General features: G+C 44.6%; 1 protein-coding gene across 3 annotated transcripts in view; it reads left to right on the forward strand.

Annotated features, from left to right (window-relative positions):
• Positions 1-752: 752 nt before the first annotated feature.
• Positions 753-20,984, forward strand: part of ZNF395 (zinc finger protein 395) — a 44,062-nt gene continuing 23,830 nt past the window's right edge. The window contains exons 1-2 of one of the 3 annotated variants that reach the window (XM_047090941.1): positions 15,825-16,289; positions 17,286-17,462. The gene's annotated coding sequence lies outside the window, so the exon portion shown is untranslated. Of the gene's footprint in view, positions 828-15,824; positions 16,290-17,285; positions 17,463-20,984 lie in introns of those variants that run through there. The other 2 variants (XM_047090940.1, XM_047090942.1) reach the window with 2 other exon arrangements.

A 20,984-nucleotide genomic window follows, 5' to 3' on the forward strand; every position in this document is an offset into this window, starting at 1 on the left:
GGCTCCGACGCTCCCTCCCTCTCACGCTTTCGTTTGCGCTCCGGGCGGGTGCCGGCTGCGCGGCCTCGGACTCTATCGCCCCCGCCAAGCTCCCGTCCTTGGCGCCTCGAGCTTTCTGGCTTCCTTTCCCGCCCTGGGGCGAGCTCGGCCTCTCGCGGAGAAGCCCGTCCCGGAGCCAGGCCTGGAAAAACAACAGCAAGAAACTTTGGCTCGGTTTGCGGTTCAGTGAAACAAGGCAAACACTCAAGTTTGGTTCGGGGCTGCAGCCGCCGGTTCCGATTTTGGGGTGGGGGTGGGGGGAGGTGTCACAACTCGGTCAGGTTCAAGTGCGCATGTGCGCGTGGAGTCGCTCGGGCACTTATTGAGCGCCCACTGTCTACGAGCCGCCGGGGGTGTGTATCCCCGGCGCGCGGTGGGTGTGCAGGGAGGGCGCGTGCGCGCGTGGCCGGCGAGGGCGCGCGGGCCGCGTGCGCGCGCGCGCGCGCGCGGCGCCTGTGGCTGGGGAGGGGGGCGGGCGGGGGGGGTGTGTCCCCGAGGCTCGCTCTTTCGCTCGCTGGCTGGCGCGCTCCTCCGCTCCCTTCCCGGGCGGGGAATCCGGGCCGGGTTGTGGCCGCGGCCGCGTACGTGAGCGCAGTGTCCCGGAGAGGGAGGGCAGGCCGGCCAGGTGGGCGCGAACGGAGCCTCGGCGGGCGGGCGGCCGGAGCGGAGCGGGGCGGTGGGCCGCGCCGGGTGGGCGGGCTGGGGCCGCGGCAGCTGCAGCCCCGAGCCAAGCCGAGCTGTCCGAGCGGGAGCTGCCCGGCCCGCGCTGCTGCTCGTGGCGGGGCGAGGTGAGCTGCGCGGGGACCTCGCGGCGCTGCAGCCCGGGGACTGGGGCGGCCCGGGAACTTCCCACGCTCCGCGCGCCCGCGGGGGCCGGGCCGGCGGCCTGGGGGCCCGGGAGGCGGGCGCCGCCGGGGCAGCGGCCGGTCGGGGCGCGGGGGCGCTGCGGCAGTGCCAGTGCCCGCGCTGGCCGGGTGGGGGGTGGCCGCCCGCTCTCCCGTGCGCCGCCTTGTTTATCTCGCCCGCCGCGGGCGCTCGCAGAGGAACCCCCTCCCCAACTTTGAGCGGTTGTCCGGAGTCGCCTCTCCGACGGAGACTGAACTGCCCCCTCCCTGACCCTTTCCGGCTGGGCCGCCAGCCCAACCCTCCCGGCGCCTCGCGCGTTCCTGCCCACTCCACCGAGCGAGCGAGCGGGCGAGTGCCGGGCTGCGGGACGCGCGGCGCGACACACCCTCCACCTCGGGGGTTGCCCCCTTCCCTTTCTGGCCCCTTTTGTCCATCCCCACTTCCTTACATGCGGTTTAATCCTGCCTCTCCTCACCGGTGTCCCCTGGCCCTCCTTGGAACTGGCACTGTGGGCAAGTGGGGTGCTCGGGTGGGGGCTTGGGCTGGGAGTTTGTCATGTGCAAACAATTTCAAAGGCAGATTTTTCTTCCCTGTCTTGGAGTTCAAGGCTCAGCGCCTTCACTTTAGGAATGACTTAGAAATCTAAAGAAGCCCACCTGCCAGGCGGTGGGGGTGCCACCGCCTCCTTGATATCAGGCAGTCCTAGGCAGTTTTCGGGAGCTTTGGAACATTTCCACCAGGCAGGCGTTTTCATGATGTCAGGCCGCCAGGCGCAGGGTTACGTACAGGCCACCACTATCTTCTTTACACTCCTCTTTCTAGAAAAGTGTCTCTGGTGCAGTTTGCCTGAAAGTGAGTGATCAACAGGTATCGCAGGCTTTTGTGACGCCCTCCTAAGGTGTTGTGTAAACAGAGGTTCCAGGTCTCAAGGAACTTGAAACACAGGGGAACACGGGAATTAAGTTAAACTCCACAGGCACTTTTGAGGGGCTGCTGTGTTCTCAGCATTATGCCAGGCTCTCAGGGAACGATGATAAGAGGCACACAAGAAATCTAAGGCCTCAGAAATCCCATTGGTGGAAGTGATTTGAGAGCTCCAGTTCAAATTAATGTGCTATGGCTGCCTGAGGCACTGTAAATGCTGGGGGTGGGAGGAGGAATATGGAAGGAAAGGTTACAGTTGGGGGATGGATTTATGGTACTAAGTCATGAAGTAAGTCAGCACTTGGAGAATAACTCGCTGGCCAAGGCCCAAAGGCAAGAGAGGGAGAAACTACAGGTGCCAGAGGTAGCAGAGGTACTGCCAGAGGAGAATAGGTCTGAACAGTTATCTCAGTGAGGGAGGATACAAAAGATACAGGAGATGATTCCGTCCAGGACTTAGTCTCAGGGAGGAGACAGAAACACTTAAGCACGTGAAATAAGACCTCAAGATAAGGCACAATTAACTGTCGAAATGCAAGGTATAGGAGAGGTGCTGCTGGAGCTCAGAGAAGAGTGCTATGGGCAGGAATCGCCAGGACTTTATTCCTGGAGGATGAGACCCTTGAGATGGGTCATGAGGTGTGATTGAACATGGCTTTCCTGAGAGACAGGAGGTGGGCTTGGCCAGACCAGGGAACGTTTCCTGAGCAGGAGATAAAGATGGAGAGGAACAATGGTTAGGATTGTGAAAGTCCTAGAAAGCCAGGCTGGGGAATTGCACTTTACCCTGTGTGTGCTGGGGAGACATTAAAGGTTTTTGAGCCAGAGAGTGACGTAACAGGAAGGTATTTGGAAAGGTTTTTTAAAAGTAATGTTAAGAGACAAATCAGTAGACTGTTACAGTTGTGGAGTGCTCAGAATTTGGACTGGGATAACTGAAAATGGAAAAGCGGGTGGATTTTAGAAGCATTACTGTTGAAATAATCTGTTGACAGGGGCAGGGTGAAGGAAGGAGATGAATGGAAATTAATTCTTTGTGGAAATTGATTACATGCCAGGGCCTTGGAACTGCTGTCGTTGGTAACTCGAGAAATCGGAAATGTGTATTTTGGAGAGAAGCAATTGACACTCAGGCTGCGGAGATTTCCTGTATTTGCCAAGACATCCAAACATAGGTGTCCTGCAAGCCACTGAAGCTCTGGGACTGGTGGGAAACCAGGCTGCCCGAGCTGGGGGAAAGAAGACCCTCAGAGTGGGGCATCGGCTTGGTCATAGCAATAGAGGATGCTGGTGAGTGGGACTGAGAGTCTGAACTGGAAGACTGAGCTGTATTGCCATTCCTGTGACATTGTCAGGTACTGAACCTGAAGTTGGCAAAGCAAGTTGGGATTGGAGATTTGAGGGAAGAATGGAATTTGCTAAACACATAAATTGCTGGGCTTTGAAACAAGTTAAATTTTGCTCTCCACCGAGACCCTTAGGCTAGTAGTCCTGGTGTCCCTTCATAGCTGTGTGTGTGTGGGGGGGGTGGGGTTGGGGTGGGGAAGCAACAAGATGGGGGAGCAGCAAGGTGACAAGGAGCAAGGAGGAAACTTGGGGCCCAGGGATACTGCCTTTCCCAGGGCCAGGTCTGTCCTAATCTGTGCCATTACCAGTTCCCGAGGAACGTGCAGTGGGAAGCTAGCTGGTGCCGGTTTTTTCCTGAGCTCTGAATTCTGCTTTCTTGTTGCAAGGATGACTTAGGGTGATTTGCTGAACAAATTCCCCAAGCCTCAACTTGCAACATCTGAGGGCTGGCGAGTTTGAAGGATGATTGCAAAAAGTTGCAGAATGGAGTGGAGAATAGAATAGCCGTTCCTTAGCCTCTGTATTTCTCTGAAATGCAAGATCAGTGAACTAGCAGGGGAAGCTGACTTGGGTGGGCAGAGGTGTCCATTGGATATTTTTTCTTTATAGGTAATGTATAGGTATAGGTGAAAAAAATTTCACAGAGCAGTGGTTGAGCTAATTTACTCTTTAAGAATAGGGTGTTTTGACTGTGATCTACATGAAGAAATAAAAATTACGTCATGACCTAGGTACACTAAATCATGTATGTAAGAATCTTAATTTAAATTCACAAAGCACTACCTTCTTTTGCGTGGTGCAATCTCCTTTGGTACTTTTATTCTTTTATTTTTCATTTAAAAATGCTTTTTGTCTCTCACTAAGGTGACTTAACTGCTCTGTAGTGGATGTAACCCATGGTTTGAAAACCGGCTAAGGAGAGTTTTCTCATCTAGTAAGTATTTATTAAGCTGCTCAGGTGCAGGGCTCCCCTTACTGGTGCCGTAAGTGGAAGCAAGCATGAGGAAGAGATTGAACATTTACAGGCTAGTTGGAGAGATAAGATATACCTGTGATTAAGAAGCAAGGCAAGATGATTAAATGCCAAAGTGAAAAGTAAGTACCTGTAAGGTTCATAGGAGGGGGCGAGCATCTTGTGCTGGAGTGGCTTGGGAAAACTTTTGGGAATAGTGAAGGGAGTCTGGGATGAACTATTTGGGGCGTCTTATGGTGCCGCACAGGTAGGAGGGTGTGTAACACGGACAGAGGCTTGGAGTTAGGACGTGCACAGTATATGTAAGAGTGAATCAAAGGGTTCTTGTTAGAGAGTGGGGGGAAACCAGTCTAGAAAGGTGGGTTACGATAAAAGTTAGGGGTTGTAAACCAGCCTACAGAAGTGTTATAATTTTCAGTACACAAAGGTTTTAAAAAATTGGGAACAACCCAGAAAACTTCTGGGTTTGGGACTCTATAAAGAAGCAGATCAGGCAGTGAGCAGTGGCTGCCTCCTGTGCACGGGAGATGGGCCCTGTGGTCCGCAGTTGTCACTGTCCCCGGACTCCCTGTCACATCAGTGTGGCCGCTCGACACTCCCTGTTTAGTCTTGCAGGACTTTGGGTTTGCGACCTGATCTTTCAAGAGGCTTAAATGCCAACCTGGCGGATTTGGGTGGAAGTCTGACATGATGGAATCTGAGAGATTTGTGTGCAAGTGATTTGTTTTAGGCAAGTCAACAGTACTTTCTGAGTTGCTGCTGGCTAAGACTTTGGAATCTTTTTCTGATGATTGGAATGGTGCTAATTAGGGAAGGCTTTGGGCTGTATTCTCTTATTGTGAGGCCAGTTTCTAGTGACCCCAAGATCTCTCAGACACTCCTATTGTCTACTTCTGGCTGGCATGATTAGATGGTGGCTCCTGGTATGTATGTTCTGAGAATGCTGTTGGGGTAATAATTTGGTGTGATGTGAGTCATGATTGTCAAATGCCATACGACATTAGATTAGATCTTTGGTCATGTGATTCAGTAATAAAGGAACAGCAAAGAGAGGGGCTGTTTCACTTCTTATTTCCTTACTCCTAGGATTACCCCAGGGGGTAGGCCTCTAGGATCCAGAGATTCATAAGCCAGTATTCAAAATGACCACAGAATTATTGGCTCAAACTCAGGTGTTTGTGCAAACGACGCCTGAAAACTAGGCTTATTTTGGGACGAGCTGAAGTGAGTAAATTCAGGTCTCTGTGGTCTAGAGACAGTTTGGTTTACCCTGGAAGTCCATAGCCACCAGTGATTCAGAACATTTCCCCAGGTAAGCTACAGGTGAGAGGGACCAAACAGTAGTCACCCTGCTTTATACAGGTTGCACAATCTGATGACTTAAAATTTTGCTGTTGTAACATTAACAGAAGCCAAAACTGAAGCGCGCTTTGCTGAAAAATGTGTATTAAGGACATGGCTTTAGGACATGAGGATAACCAGAAGTCAGCCTAATGGTATCAAACTGATCCCATTTCCTGTCTTACGTGGTGGTTCGGTTACTAGAACAGAGGAATGAGGCAGTAGCTATGGTGCACTGTGACTTTGGTAAGGTATTTAACAGTTTCTTGAGATATGATGGTCTGTATTAAATAAGTCGTAGAATGTGCTGGTTGGTGTTATTAATTTGACAGTTGTATGCAAAATCTGTTAATTAGTGGCACTGAGTCAGCCTGGAAGGGGGTCTGAAAATGAGTGTCACAGGGTTCTATTCTTGGCCTTGAGCTGTTCAACATTTTTTCCAGTGTTGCAGATGGCGATACAGAAGGTGCGTTTGTCAACTTTGTTGATGGCACAGAGGTGGGACAGATTGCTTATTTAGTAGATGAATCAAGGTTCACTATCATTCAGAATGAAGGCCCAAATTAAAAAAGAAATGCAGTAAGGGGTAAATGTAAAGTCTGATGTCGTTTTTAAAATTTGAATTGTAACGTATCGAGATGTTCATACGTTCTGGTAAGTTAGTTCTACTTCTAGAGGTACAGCTAAGACCATATCCAAAATGTAGATGATGTTTTATGCACAGAGATTATTCAGAGGTTTTTTTCTTTTTTAAACTGGAGTGAAAAATTAGAAACAGCCTAAATATTCAGTGGTATGAGTGGGCTGGAAGTCATGTATAAGTGATTCTGATGGATATGTCTTTATAATGGAATATTATGAAGCCATTAAAAATAATGTTTAGGAATAGCTTTAAAATAACATGGACAAATGTTTCTGCTAAAAGCTAAGGTGCACCTACAATATGATTTCAAATCTTAAAGAAACAAAGTGTATAGAAAATGGCTGGAAATGGGGCACCTGGGTGGCTCAGTCCATTAAGTGTCTGACTTTGGCTCAGGTCATGATGTCATGGTTTGTGAGTTCGAGCCCCGTGTTAGGCTCTGTGCTGACAGCTTGGAGCCTGGCTCCTGCTTCAGATTACGTGTCTCCCTCTCTCGCTGCCCCTCCCTCGCTCACTCTCTCTCTGTCTCTCAAAAATAAATAAACATAAAAAAAAAAAAGAAAATGGCTGGAAATAAATATATTAGTAATTCTGATACCAAAATACTAACACTGGATAGATGGATGGAATTAACTGACTTATTTTTACATTTTGCATTTATTATTTATATACTCTATAACATGTATTTATAACATAGTGGGGAGAAAACACTGCTATAGATTTTTAAATGTATTTTCTAGAGTAGTTTTGGGCTTACAGCAAAACTGAGAAGGTACAGAGATTTCCCATTTGCCTGGGACACATGCATAGCTTCCCCCACTATCAGTTTCCCACCAGAGTTGTACAACTGTTGCAATTGATGAACATACATTGACCCATCTAATCACCCAAAGACCATAGTTTACATTAGTGTTTACTCTTGTACGTTCTAGGAGTTTGGACAAATGTATAATGACATGTATCCACCATTATTACAGTATCATACGGAGAGAGTACTTTTACTGCCCTAAAATCCTCTGTGCTTTGCCTATTTACCCGTCCCTCCCCCCAACCCTTGGCAACCACTTTTACTTTTTCCTGTGGGCAGTTTAGCTTTTTCCAGAATGCCGTATAGTTGGAATCATACAGCATGTAGTCTTTTCAGATTGGCTTCTTCGACTCAGTAATATGCAATTAAACTTCCTCTCTATCTTTTGATAGTTTGATAGTTCATTCCTTTTTAGCACTGAAGAATATTCCATTGTCTGGATGTACCACCGTTTGTTTATCCATTCCCCTACTGAAGGGCATCTTGGTTGCTTCCAAGTTTTAACACTTTTTAGGAATAAAGCTGCTGTAAACATCTGCAGCTGTGTAGGTTTTTGTGTGGACATAGTTTTCAACTCCTGTGGACAAATGCCAAGAGGTGTGACTGCTAGATCGTATAATAAGAGTATGCTTAATTTTGTGAGGGACTGCCAAACTGTTTTCCAAAGTGGCTGTACCATTTTACTCCCCCCCCCCCCCAGCAGTGAATGAGAGTTCCTGCTACTCCACATCCTCACCAGCATTCGGTGTGGTCATTGCTCTGGATTTTGGCCATTCTGGTAGGTGTGTAGTGGTGTCTTGTTCTAATTTGCATTTTCCTAGTGACACGCAGATGACATCTCGTCATGTGAGTTTTGCCATCTGTATATCTCCTTGGGTGAGGTGTCTGTTAAGACCTTTGGCCCCTTTTTTAAAATCGAGTTGTTGTTTTCTTGCTGTTGAGTTTAAAGAGCTCTTTGTATATTATGGATAATTGTCCTTTATCAGATGTGTCTTTTGCAAATATGTTTTCCCAGTCTATGGTTTGTCTTTTCATTCCCTTGAACACTGGTGTTTAAAAACACAAAACATTTTATTCTTCAAGGACAGGATAGGGTAAGGGTAGATGGTTTATTCAGTGACTGATCTTGAGTACCTACCTGCTATGTGTCAAGCAGTGGGTTAGGCACTGGAGTCCCAAAATAAGACTCAGTCCCTGACCTGACGTTGATGATCTGATTGCAAGGGGGAGATGGTCCTGTGAATAGACAAGCACACTGTTGCCTGGGTAGTACCGTAGGCACACTGAAGAGGGCAAATCATGTGGGGAAAAAAGTTTTGAGATTGTTCTGTTGTTCATGGTTTAATGTGAGCCCTGAGTGGGATGAGGCTTTTAAAAAATTGAATCTAGTTAGTAACTAGAATCAGAAATAACTGGATCAGAAATTCATTGTTCCAAGCAAAGGATCTAGTTTTAGCGACCTCTACCGGTCATTTGACATTTGGGCCATGATGGGGTTGGGAGACATGATTTAAGGAAACATGAACAAGAATGACTTTATCCCCAGGAGGGACACTAGGATGATGCAGGATCAGGAATGATTGGAGTGAGGATGCTCGTGGGGTGGGTACACAATAGTGCTTTTGAGTATTTTCATGTATTAGCGGGTATAGGAAAGAGTAGATTTACTCATTGCTTTGGTGTTGGAATATGACCAGTGGATAGTACAGTTGGTTTATCCTTTCTAGCTTCAGATCTCTTATCTGTAGAATGAGTATACATTATAGGATTCCTTATCTGTAGAATGATTACACCAGGTTGATAAGCTCTCAGTTTCCTTTTAATCCTAAATACTGGGAGAACAGACGTCAGTTCAATACGAAAAAGGGTTTTTTGGTTGGCAGAACTGTCCAACAATGGAAATGTCTGCCCATGGAATAGTAAGTTTCCCGTTGTCAGAGGTATTCAATTCGGGCTGAATGCTGTTGATAAGAAATGCCGTAGAAGAGAAGGACAGGAATTAGGCTGACCTCCAAAGTCCTTTCTAGCTGTTAGGGTCAGGTTATTATGTGACTTGTCAAAGCTGAAAGATAATGTAGAGGAGGGGATATACCTTTAGTTGCATAGTATTTGAGTCAACATCATCATGTAAGCTCTTGTAAAAATGTTTCTTAAAAAAATGTTTTTAAGTGGGTCTCCACTCTTGAGAGACACCTTTGGGGTCATTTTAGAAAGGTTGAGGAGACCCGTTTCCAGGTTGGTTAGGGTTGTGGCCCCAGGGCTGCTGAAAATTGAATTTGGTCTTTACGAAAAGCAAGAAGGTGGTGGTTGGGTGGAAGTGGCAAGTACTAATAAAAGAGATTAACATGTAGAAGACCAATGTGTTTATTGGCCAGTTTTATTCAGTAATAATGAATGAATCAAGATGGGGCCCCTTAATTGAACACTGGGTTCTCTGCTTGGCTTTGGAAGGACCAGGGAGTGCCGTTGACCATCTCCTTCCTAGTTCATTTCCCACATTGCACACATATCACCAGGTATTGCATGTTAAACACCGTCCTGACATCAGGGATAACACTGAGCCTCGTGATGGCTTTGTAGGTTTAGGGACAAAGAGAATGAGGTAAATTTAAAGAAACTTTGGAGTGGGATTTTCCAGGAATGTACATACTTAGTTTATATCAGACAATAAGTTTGTGGTTTGAGTTAAAAATGTTTACTTTTTCATTTTTATTTATAGCTTACACGTAGAAAATTTGATTTGATTTTGTCTAAATTTTACTTAAATATATGGTTTGTTTAGAATCCACGCTGATTATTTAAAGTTTTTAGATTTTCTTCCTGCTACTTTTGGATTACTTTTTTTGTTGTTGTTGGGGGCACTGTTAGGGCTGAATCCCATAGCAGAAGTTTCTTGGCTCTGCAGAGAGAATGGAGGTTTATCTCATCTTTGGAGAATATCATGAGATGGTTTCTGTCTCCATTGTCCATTTTCACATTTTGGCACTTGAAAAATCACTATTTGGCAAGAAAGTGCTCTTTTTGCACAGAGTAAAAGAATTTGGGGGTACACAAAATAGGGAACGACAACTTTAGCTGCGTGTAAGAAACATAGGCAGAACTTGGTCATTTAGAACTGTGGTTGGAAATGCTTGTGTACTTAAAGTGCTCGGGTGTCCTTTATCTCAGTATCATTTGGGGCTCAGAGTGTGCGGCACATCATCTGTGCTTGTTGAATTGCTGTGAACTGGTTCCTTGGGCCACATACAGGAGGCATGGAAACCACTCAGAGTATCATACACTTTTTTTTTTTTTTTTAAAGCAAAGTATGATAAGAGATAACCGCTCACAGCCTTTTTTGTCCTCTGAGTATTGGGAAGCCATAAAACTCTTTTAGTAAAAACAACCACATTCAGTGGCTGTTTTTTTTTTCTTTTCCCAAAGTGCTGGTGGAATGAAAAACTCCCTCTCCTCTTTCTATTTTTCTTCTGCTGCAAATGAATTGCTCTTGGTGTGCCGTTCTTAAATTCATGTGTCCTCTATCCATTTTAATCTTGTTATCTATTTTTATGGTGACTGTCGCCATGGTACTCGAGCTCTTTACATAGCACAACAGAGATTTCAGATGTCTGATAGGACAGCTCAAAGTTCTGCTGCAGCTAGCAGAGAAACAGTGTTTGAGTAGCTTTTTTTTTTTTTTTAATTGAGGTATAATTTGCATACAGTGGAATGCTTAGATCTTAAGTGTGCTGTTCAATCAGTTTTGACAAATGCATTTTGAGATAAGACATTTCCATCACCCCAGACATGTTCCTTATGACCATTACCAGATTATCCTCCCCTGTAACCAGAAGTATTTCAGCTCTGATTTCTGTCACCCTGGGTTAGTTTTGCCTTAGTAGGTTCTTAATTTTAAAATGTGTTTCTGAGTAGTGCTTTGAAGAGGTGGAGGAGTATTCTATATGGCTAGGTGGCCCTGGTAAGTAAATAATTTTTGGCACTTGTGTGCTGGGGCATTCAGATTCCTTCTCATTAGTCCACGGCATCCAGATTAATGTCAGAAATTCTGATTCCCAGGTAGAAGAGTCTGAGGCACAGCCAGCCCAGTGTGGGATATGTATGGTTGGGCAAGGGTGTTTAGTTGGTTTTGTTTGGGAGAGCTAGAACGCTCAGCCAGAAGAAGTGGAATTGCTCCTAGGACATCCCCTTCGATTACCCAGAAAGCCCCCTGACATACTTTCTATCTTCTGCCTCTTCCTTGAGCTAGCATATAAATTTAAGGATTCACAGAGTTACAGCGTTGGGCTTGTAATATTGTAACAAGATTGGTGTTACAAAACCCACTCTCTGCACTGCTGAGTGCTCAGCCTCCTGGAAAGCATGTGTCAGATTCAGATAGAAATTGCCCCCAACACATTATTGAAATGTATTGAACCGGGTCAGTTTCTTTCTTTTTAAAAAACTTAAATGGCTAAATGAAACTTTCATTACAAAAGTAGTACATGAATACATTCTCTGTAGGAAAAAAAACAATGCAAACCTTCCAGAGGAAACAGAATCTTCCTTGACAACCACTCCTAATCCCAGTCCTTCTCCAGAGGTTAACCACTTAGGAGTTTGTTGGTGTCCAGATGCTTTACATACTTGGGTTTATACCTACAGAACTTAAAACAAGTTAAGTGTATTTAACTGGCACTAGGAGCACTGTGCTGGGCTCCCTGTCTTCCACAACAGAACATCTTGGTGATTGCTTCCTGTCCGTATGTATATCTAGGACTTCTTGATTTTGTCTAACTCCTGCATGGCCTTCCTAAGAACCTTCCTAAGCAATGGACATTTTTTTTTTTTCACGTTTATTTATTTTTGAGACAGAGAGAGACAGAGCATGAACAGGGGAGGGGCAGAGAGAGAGGGAAACACAGAATCGGAAGCAGGCTCCAGGCTCTGAGCCATCAGCCCAGAGCCCGACGTGGGGCTCGAACTCACGGACCGTGAGATCATGACCTGAGCCGAAGTCGGACGCTCAACCGACCAAGCCACCCAGGCGCCCCAGCAATGGACATTTAAATTATTTCTAAATCTACTGTTACAAACCCTGTTACAATAAACTCAGCTGCACATGCCTCTTTGCAACACAGGTGAGTATTTCTCTAGGGTAGAGAAAGAGCAATTGCTGAGTAATGGGGCGCTCCAATTTGAAATCTGAAGGAAGATACATTATAAGGCTAGTTCTTAGCTTAGACTTAATGTAGGCCTGGACATACTTGACGCGTGCTCACATGCGAAGTAAAGTCTTCCCTCCCTTCCTCCCTCCCTCCTTTCCTTCCTTCCTTCCTTCCTTCCTTCCTTCCTTCCTTCCTTCCCTCCCTCCCTCCCTCCCCGCTTCCTTCCTTCCTTCCCTCCTTCCCCCCTTCCCCTCCCTCCCTCTCTTTCTTGTTGACACACAATGTTATATTAGTTCCAGGTATACAACACAGTGATTCAACAATTCTATACCACACGTGTAGCTACCATCTGTCACCATGCAACTCATTACGATACCACTGACTGTATTCCCTGTGCTGTGCCTTTCATCCCCATGACTTACTCATTCCATGGCTGGAAGCCTGTACCTCTCACTCCCCTTCACCCATTTTGGCTGTCCTCCCACCTCTGTCCCCTCTGGCAGCCATCAGTTCTCTGTACTTATGAGCCTGATTCTGCTTTTTTATTTGCTTTGTTTTTTAGATTTCACATATGAGTGAAATCATATGGCCATTTGTCTTTCTCTGACTTATTTCATATAGCATAATACCCTCTAGGTCCATCCATGTTGTTGCAAATGGCAAGACCTCTTGTTTTTATGGCTGAGTAATACTCCATTGTGTATATACCCTGCATCTTATTTATCCATCCATGGACCCTGGGTTGCTTCCATATCTTGACTATTGTAAATAATCTTTCAGTAAACATAAGGGTGCATATATCTTTTCAAAATTAGTATTTTTATTTTCTTTGGGTAAATACCCAGTAGTGGAATCATATGGTATTTCTATTTTTAATTTTTTGGGGAAACTCCATGCTGTTTTCACACTGGCTGCACCAATTTGCATTCCCACCAGCAGTATATGAGAGTTCCTTTTTCATTACATCCTCACCAATACTTGTGATTTCTTTTTTTTTAATATTAAAATTCTTTTTTTTTAAAAAAAATTTTTTTTTCAACGTTTATTTATTTTTGGGACAGAGAGAGACAGAGCATGAACAGGGGAGGGGCAGAGAGAGAGGGAGACACAGAATCGGAAACAGGCTCCAGGCTCTGAGCCCTCAGCCCAGAGCCTGACGCGGGGCTCGAACTCACGGACCACGAGATCGTGACCTGGCTGAAGTCGGACGCTTAACCGACTGTGCCACCCAGGCGTCCCAATATTAAAATTCTTAAAATTTCTTTTTGATTTTAGGCATTCTGACAGGTGTAAGGTGATATCGCACTGTGCTTTTGATTTGCATCTCCCTGATAATTAGTGATGTTCAGCATCTTTTCATGTGTCTCTCTCTTGGCCATCTGTATGTCTTCTTAGAAAAGTGTCTATTCAGTTTCTCTGCCCATTTTTAATTGGATTTTTTTTTTTTTTGGTGTTGAGTTGTATAGTTTCTTCCTATATTTTGGATGCTAACCCCTTATTGGATATACTATTTGCAGATATCTTCTCCCATTCACTAGAGTTGCCCTTTTATTTTGTTGCTGGTTTCCTTTATTGTGCAAAAATTTATTTTTATGTAGCCCCAATAGTTTATTTTTGTTTTGTTTCTCTTGCCTCGGGAGGCAAGCCTTGAAAAATGTTGCTAAGGTTTCCAATGTCAAAGAAATTACTGCCTGTGTTCTCTTGTAGGATTTTCATGGTTTCAGGTCTCACATTTAGCTCTTTGGTCCATTTTCGGTTTCTTTTTGGGTATCGTGTAAACAAGTGGTCATTCTTTTGCATGTAGCTGTTCCATTTTCCCAGCACCATTTATTGAAGACACTGTCTTTTCTCCATTGTATATTCTTGCCTCCCTTGTCGTAGATTAATTGACCATGTAAGCATGGGTTTATTTCTGGATCTATTCTGTTCTTTTGATCCATGTGTCTGTTTTGGGGCCAGTACCATACTTTTTTGTTTACTGCAGCTTTGTAGCATATCTTGAAATCTGGCATTATGATATGTCCAACTTTGTTCTTCTTTCTCAAGGTTGGTTTGGCTAGTCAGGGTCTTTTGTGGTACCTTAAAAATTTAAGTATTATTTGTTTTAGTTCTGTGAAAATTTCTGTTGATATTTTTGGTTTGCATCAAATCTGTAGATTGCTTTGGGTAGTATGGGCATTTTAATAATATTAATTCTTCCAATCCATGAGCATGTGTCATCTTCAATTTCTTTCATTGATGTTTTATAGTTTTCAGTGGCATACATAGATATTTTATTCTTTTTGGTGTGGTTGTAAATGGAATTGTTTCCCTAATTTTCCTCTCTGCTATTTCATTATTAGTGTGTAGAAATACAACTGATTTGTACGTATTAGTTTTGTGTCCTGCAACTATATTGAATTTATTTATAACTTCTAATAGTTTTTTGGTGGGGCTTTAACTGTTTTCTGTGTATAGTATTATATCATCTGCAGATAGTGACCGTTTAACTTCTTCTTTACCAATTTGGATGCCTTTTTTCCCCCCTCTCGTGTCTGATTGCTCTGGAAATTGTTTTCTAAGACTAGGGCAGGATTTAGGTTGTGCTAGATGTATGCCCCCCACGAGTCAGGGCTGCTTGGCTAGAAGGGTTGGTCTTGGAAGAACCCCTTTGAGCCTCATGGTTCGTTCTGTTTGGTCTCCCCGAGGACTTTGGTCTGCATGTTGGTTGTGGTTGTGTGGAGAAAAATCACAGGATGGATAAGCAGCACACTGAGGATTCTGGATGATAAATTTTAAATCCAGTTAATTTCCTAACAGGAGACCTTCAATGCATCTGTAATTCTTTTCCATGACATCTTTAGAATACAAAGTGTAGCTTAAATGCTCAAGCCAAGGGCGAGGCACATTTGGAAGCATTTTAGTGTTCTTAAAAAAATATCTAGAACACTGTCATGTTACTTTTATTAACAGTTTCATTTTATTTGGAGAAGGATGATGTGTGTCTCTCTGTATTCACACTTCTTGCCATCGTCTCTGGATTTCTGAGAACTCTAGAAATGATGAAAATTCATCATGTCAAGCCAAGTCCTTGCCTTTAGGAGCCAGTGTGGCAAGGGAGGACTTGGCTGTGTCCCTCTTGAAGGCACATGCTGGTGCTGCTGGTCACCTGTTTGCTGGTGAGAGGTGGAACCCTTTTGCAGCCTGAATTATTTCACATGTATTTGCCTTCAGATCCCTTGTGCAGATACTAATGAAAACAGTTCTGGTTCTGACCCCAGGGGAACCCCACTGTTGCATTAAAACTATTGTCCAAACCCAGTAATGCATTTATATTGCATTTATATTGCCTTATTTTGGGGGGGGTATTGAGGCATCTCCTCCTCCCGTCTCCCTGGAGTGTTAACAGGCATTCCCTCCTCGGTCATTTAGGATTTGGGAACAAAGTTGGCACCCACCTTATCTCTCCCGTTTGATAGATTCTCTCAAGGCCCTCCTGGCCTTGATCTTTCTGGCCATCTTAGCATGCCCTCCCCATCACACCACACAGCCTATGTTTTACAATATCTCTTTCTTGTTGGGCAGCAACCAGTGTCCCCAGTGTGGATGAATCTCTAAATTTATGGGGTGGGGGGTAGGTGGGCGGTGTGTTTCTTTTTGTTTTTAGTACTCTTGTAGTGGTGCTGGTGCTGGACAAGCAGTTGGTTTGTTCGTCTTTTGACCTTTGTGATCACAGTAGTATGACAGTCTGATCTGTAGTGACATACAGGTCTTTTTATGGCATTCTGACTGTTGCCCCAGAGCTTTACATGGTTGTAATGTTTTTTTCCTTAAATGTACTACATTGCCTTTATCATTGTTAAAATTTACTGGCTGCTTTCCACCCTATTTGTTCAAAATTTCCCGTGTGATCTTCCCATAAGTTTGGCTCATCACTACCCGGAGTTTGGTGCCTTATTTCTATTATTATTATTATTATTATTATTATTATTAATTTTGGCTATCACTTATTTGCAAGGAAGGGACAACATTTAGTACTTGAGGTGCATTTTTTCATTTTTTTTTCCTAGGCTTCTCTGTCAGACCGAGGGAATCAGAATCTCTAGGAAGAGGAGTGTGGAGACTCTTAAAAACCAAGACACTTTGAAAAAAAGCTGCATTGCTTCCTCAAAGCTCCAAATTATCCTTTGAGTAGGAGCCAATGTTTTCCTCATTTTACAAGTGAGGAAACTGAGGCACAGAAAGGTGAGATAATCTGCCTGAGGTCACATAACTGGGAGGTTAGAGTTCATTTGCAACCCAGTCTCACTGTGCATTCTCTCTGGGGTATTTATAAAAGTGTTAAATAAGAATAATTGTAGTCCTAACCCTGGGTGAGCCCCACACTTGATACTTGGCTATCATAATGCCCATTTCATTTCCTCTTCCAGGCCCAGACCACCAATACCACATTAACCTCTCAGTGACTCAAAGTTTTTACTAACAAGGAGCCTTTAAGAGGCTATTTAGCCTCTTACTCTTCCTGATGCGTAGTTTTCTTGCATAAGATAGTAGACAGAGCATAGCTTTTGGAGTCAGACATATCTGATCTGATCACATGTCTGTTCTGTCACTGTCTAGCTGTGTGGCCTTGGGCATATTACTTAACCTCTCTGAGTTTCAGCATCTCATCTGTAAAAAGGAAAAGATGATGGTACTTGTCTCATGAGATTATTGTGAGGGATGAAATGTGATACCGTATATGAAATGCTCAGCAAGTGACTGGCATATAAGTCTTTGGCAGATAATAGCTCTTGGAACATTCCTGAAAGAACATCAGTCTTCGAAAGGCTGTTTATTACATAGAAGATCCCTATTTTTCTTTTGCCAGTTTATTCTCTAACAGTTCTAGCAAAGTGGTTAGATGTGATTTTGTGTGTGTGTGTGTGCACATGGCAGTGCCTTTTCCCTCAAAAGGTCCTAGTCCTCTGAACTAAGTATAGTCTACCTGCTAGCCTGATACAGGGCTGAGATTCCATGTGGTGGTGGCCTCCTTGACTGTCCTTGGGGCAGGCAGGAGCTCACCAGTGCCGCGTAACCATGGCCTGTGTATCTTGGCCTACTGAGCACTGATTTCATCCTTCACTTGTCTCAAAACTCAGGAGTGTGAGCCATCTGGTCTCTGTGATTGATCCACATTTGTTTTGGCATTTTGGCTTAGAACATCCTCTCCAGTGAGCACTCTCTGACCAATGCCATTAGCCTATCCATTTCAGGAGAAACATTCAAGAGTGGACACCCTGATATCCTGAGCCAAGACGGGGGTGACTGACCACTCATTCATCCAGTGTCTCCATCTCTGTTTTGTCTTTGAACTCATCGTCAGCCCCACAGTTATGGGGGCATGAAGACGCCTTAAACAGCCTTCTTCAGAGAAAGGTACTTCCTTAGTGGTCATGCTTTGGGTAAGCACCCTGTCCACTGTGTTCATTTTTCACTGTGTATTTAAACAGTCTTCCTTTATGATGTCTGTAGTCTTTTTACTTAGGCCGACTTTCTATTTTCTGGGGAAACATGTCTGTCTCCCTCACTCTCCAGGCACCCAGCAGATTTTTTTTTTTTAATAGATTTATAACATACTTTATTTCGGCTTAACTAACTTATGTCAAACACTTAAAATTTTAACATGTACATTCATCTAACTTTAGGAGCTTAATGCTAAGAACCGTCTTTTTTCTCAGGTTTCAGTGTCAGAGTGCTGGGTGTTCTTTGCCTTTTCCTGAAAGAAGCCCATTCTGATCATTCATCTAATTATACAGCGCAAATATATGAATGTAGCTCCGGAGCATATTAAATGCTTTTATAAACAAGTGCTGGATGTGTGATCCAGGTGGGAGCTCATAGTTCTTTAAAGGCAGGGTCTGAAGCTTAGTCTTCTTAATTATTCTGTTCAGTTCATTGGTAAGAGCCTGGCACATGTGTTGAATATCAGCAGGTTTTTAAAAACGCTGTTCTGGGGTGCTTCTTTCCCTGGGTTTCTGGTGAGTTGGTGCTGAATTGTTTCCCATATGGGTCTGCACTGGTGTGGGCCTGATCCGGATCTGGGACAGCTGGAATCTCAGACTGAAGTGTCTGCAGGAGGCAGGCCCTGGAGGTTGTTCAGAGAGGCCGGTCAAGTTACGCCTCAGGGAGCTTTGGCAGCAGGCCTTGAACCACCCTGGGCAGGGCACCAAGAGTGAGATTTTGGCTTGGGGGAGGAGAGCAGGATTGGGACCTGTGTGCAGAGAGTGAAGTGAGCAGGGGCCAGGTCATGTGGGAGACGGGCAGTGGCCTGGGGCTCTGGCTTTCAACTGCAGGGGCAAAGCTGTCTGGCTTGGTGTTGAACTCTAAGCCCTGATCCCTGGGGTTGATTCATTGTGGCCAGCAGGCCTCCAAATGGAATACGCTGGACTCCCCTATCTTGCCGAAATCAGTTTTGTTGTGATTTCAGTTAATCAGTGGCTCACCCACAGTCTACTTCTTGGTTTCCCTTAGAGCCAGTCGTTGTATTACTGGTTCTGGTTGAATATCCTTTGCTAATCGTGGTTCCCAGATGCCAGCTTGACAGTGGCTACTGAGCATTCAGAGTGGCCTGTTGTGGTACGTAGCTATCTAGCACTGGTCTGGAGTAAGGGGACGGGGAAGGAAACATGTCTGTCAAGTTCCTTCGTGGTGCTGGGAACTTTTCTCAGTTTTCACAGGTGAGGCCGGAAATTGAGGTTCCAAGATGGTGACTGAGTGTCACAAGTCACACAGGTGGAGGTAGACCTGTTCGAATCCCTATCTACCAGCTGTTCTTTCCCTAGAGAAGTGCCCCCTGCAGGGAGTGTGCCTTGGCTCAGCTTCTCCTGCACAGGCTGGGTGTTCATTTTGATGAGCCAGGTTCAGCCCCTCAGCAGTGTCTAGCCTTTTTTCCTCTCTGAGCCATGGCATTCCTGGGGGATTGGAAGCATTCCCGCTGGTATTGGTGGAATGCTTCCCTCTCAGAGCATAGCAGAGTCTCCCAGGGGAAGGTGATAGAGTGATAGGGTGAGGAGCTGCCCCCCAACTGGAAACAGAAAACACACATAGTTAATTGGGGAGTGGGAATAAAGGGAAAAGTTAGATTAAAAGTTGATTTGTAGTAGCTTGCCACCTCCCTTCTCGCCAGACAGGTCTGTAGCCATTGGCTAGTCAGCCATTTCGGTCTTAGAACAAATTCTGGTGTCCAGCTCCTATTTCAGGATTTAAATGCTTTCACCCACTAGAATATTCTGCCAGGCCAACATCACGTTTCTTGTGATTTATAGTTTCCGAGATTATAGCTTCCCATTAGCTTGCCTTTTAGACCGGTGCCTCCCAGATGAATCTTGGATTCCTGAGAGATATTGGGGGCACCTTGATCCCTTTCCTTACCTGTTTATCTTTCCTGGTTAGGTGTCTCTGAGTTGACCTGTCTTGTCTGCATGTGCATGGTTTCTTCTGTTTAATTTTGGGGCTCACTCTGCTGGCCCGCCCCCAGACAAGGTGGCACCTTTCTTGGGCACCCGAAGCCCCTTTGCGCTCTGATCATCTGCCACAGGACAGGGCTGCTGCCTTTTTATTACCTGTTGATTCCAGCCAGGCAAGGCAGCGGGTGGCTCACACCCTCCTTACAAGCCCCACTATCTGTTTACTTAGCATTGTGGACAAATGCGATTATTATTTTCTCCAGTTTTATTGAGAAATAATTGACCTGTATCACTGCACGAGTTGAAAGCATACAGCATGATGGTTTGATTTACATATTTTGTGAAATGATGATCGCAACAGATACCTGTCTTCTCATATAGATACAATAAAAAGGAAAGAAAGAAGAAAGGGAGGAAAGTGTTCCTCAGGATTTACTGTCTTAACATCTTGCCTATAGATCACACAGCAGTGTTGGCTCTAGTCATCATGTTGGGACATCACTTACTTATCACTGGAAGTTTGTGTCTTCTGGCCACCTTCCTCTGATTCCCCCCTTCGCCATCTGCCTGCCTTTGGTAACTACAAGTCTGATTTCTTTTTCTATGAGTTTTTGTTTGCTTGTTTGCGACGTTGTTGTAAATGGTAGGATTTACTCGTTTTTCATGGCTGAGTAGCATTCCATAGTGTATATATACATCTTCTTTATTCATCCATTGATGGACACTTAGGTTGTTTCCATTTCTTAGCTATTGTAAATAATGCTGCTGTGAATGTAGGGGTGCAGAGATATCTGATTTAAGGTTTTCTGTACCTTTGGGTAAATTCCTAGAAGTGGAATTACTAATATGGTAGTGCTGCTTTTAATTTTTGAGAACCCTCCACACTGTTTTCCACAGCAGCTGCACCAGTTTGCATTCCCTCCAACAGTGCACAAGTGCTCCCTTTTCTCCACATCCTCACCAGCACTTGTTGTCTTTTGCCTTTTTGATGATGGCTGTTCTGACAGGTGTGAGGTGTTATCTCATTGTGGTTTTACTTTGCATTTCCCTGATGATGAGTGATGTTGAGCATCCTTTCATGCACCCATTGGCCTTCTATATATCTTCTTTGGAGAAATGTCTGTTCAGGTCTTTTGCTCACTTTTAATTGGGTTATTTGTAGGTTTTGTTGTTGTTTGTTTCTTCCTGTTGAGTTGGATGAGTTCCTTATATGTTTTGGATATTAATCCCTTATCAGATATATGGTTTGCAAGTATTTCTTCCCCCATTCTGTAGGTTGTCTTTAGGGAATGTGATGATTCATTCAAATGACTGTTGAATCCAAAATAGTTTTTTCTACTTTAACCACTTACATGAAAAAAAAAATAGAGAATGAATTTCTCTGCCCTTTTTTTTTTTTTTTTTTTTTTTTTGTCTCAGGATTGGCACCTTGAGCGTCATTACTGCACAGGCTTCCCTTTTGGCATGTGCACTACTCGGGGCCTTATGCTAA

The sequence above is a fragment of the Lynx rufus genome, unplaced genomic scaffold (assembly GCF_022079265.1).
Source record: "Lynx rufus isolate CCGP_SWC_20201006 ecotype Redwood Valley unplaced genomic scaffold, mLynRuf1.p SCAF_3, whole genome shotgun sequence".
NCBI classification, from domain to species: domain Eukaryota; kingdom Metazoa; phylum Chordata; class Mammalia; order Carnivora; family Felidae; genus Lynx; species Lynx rufus.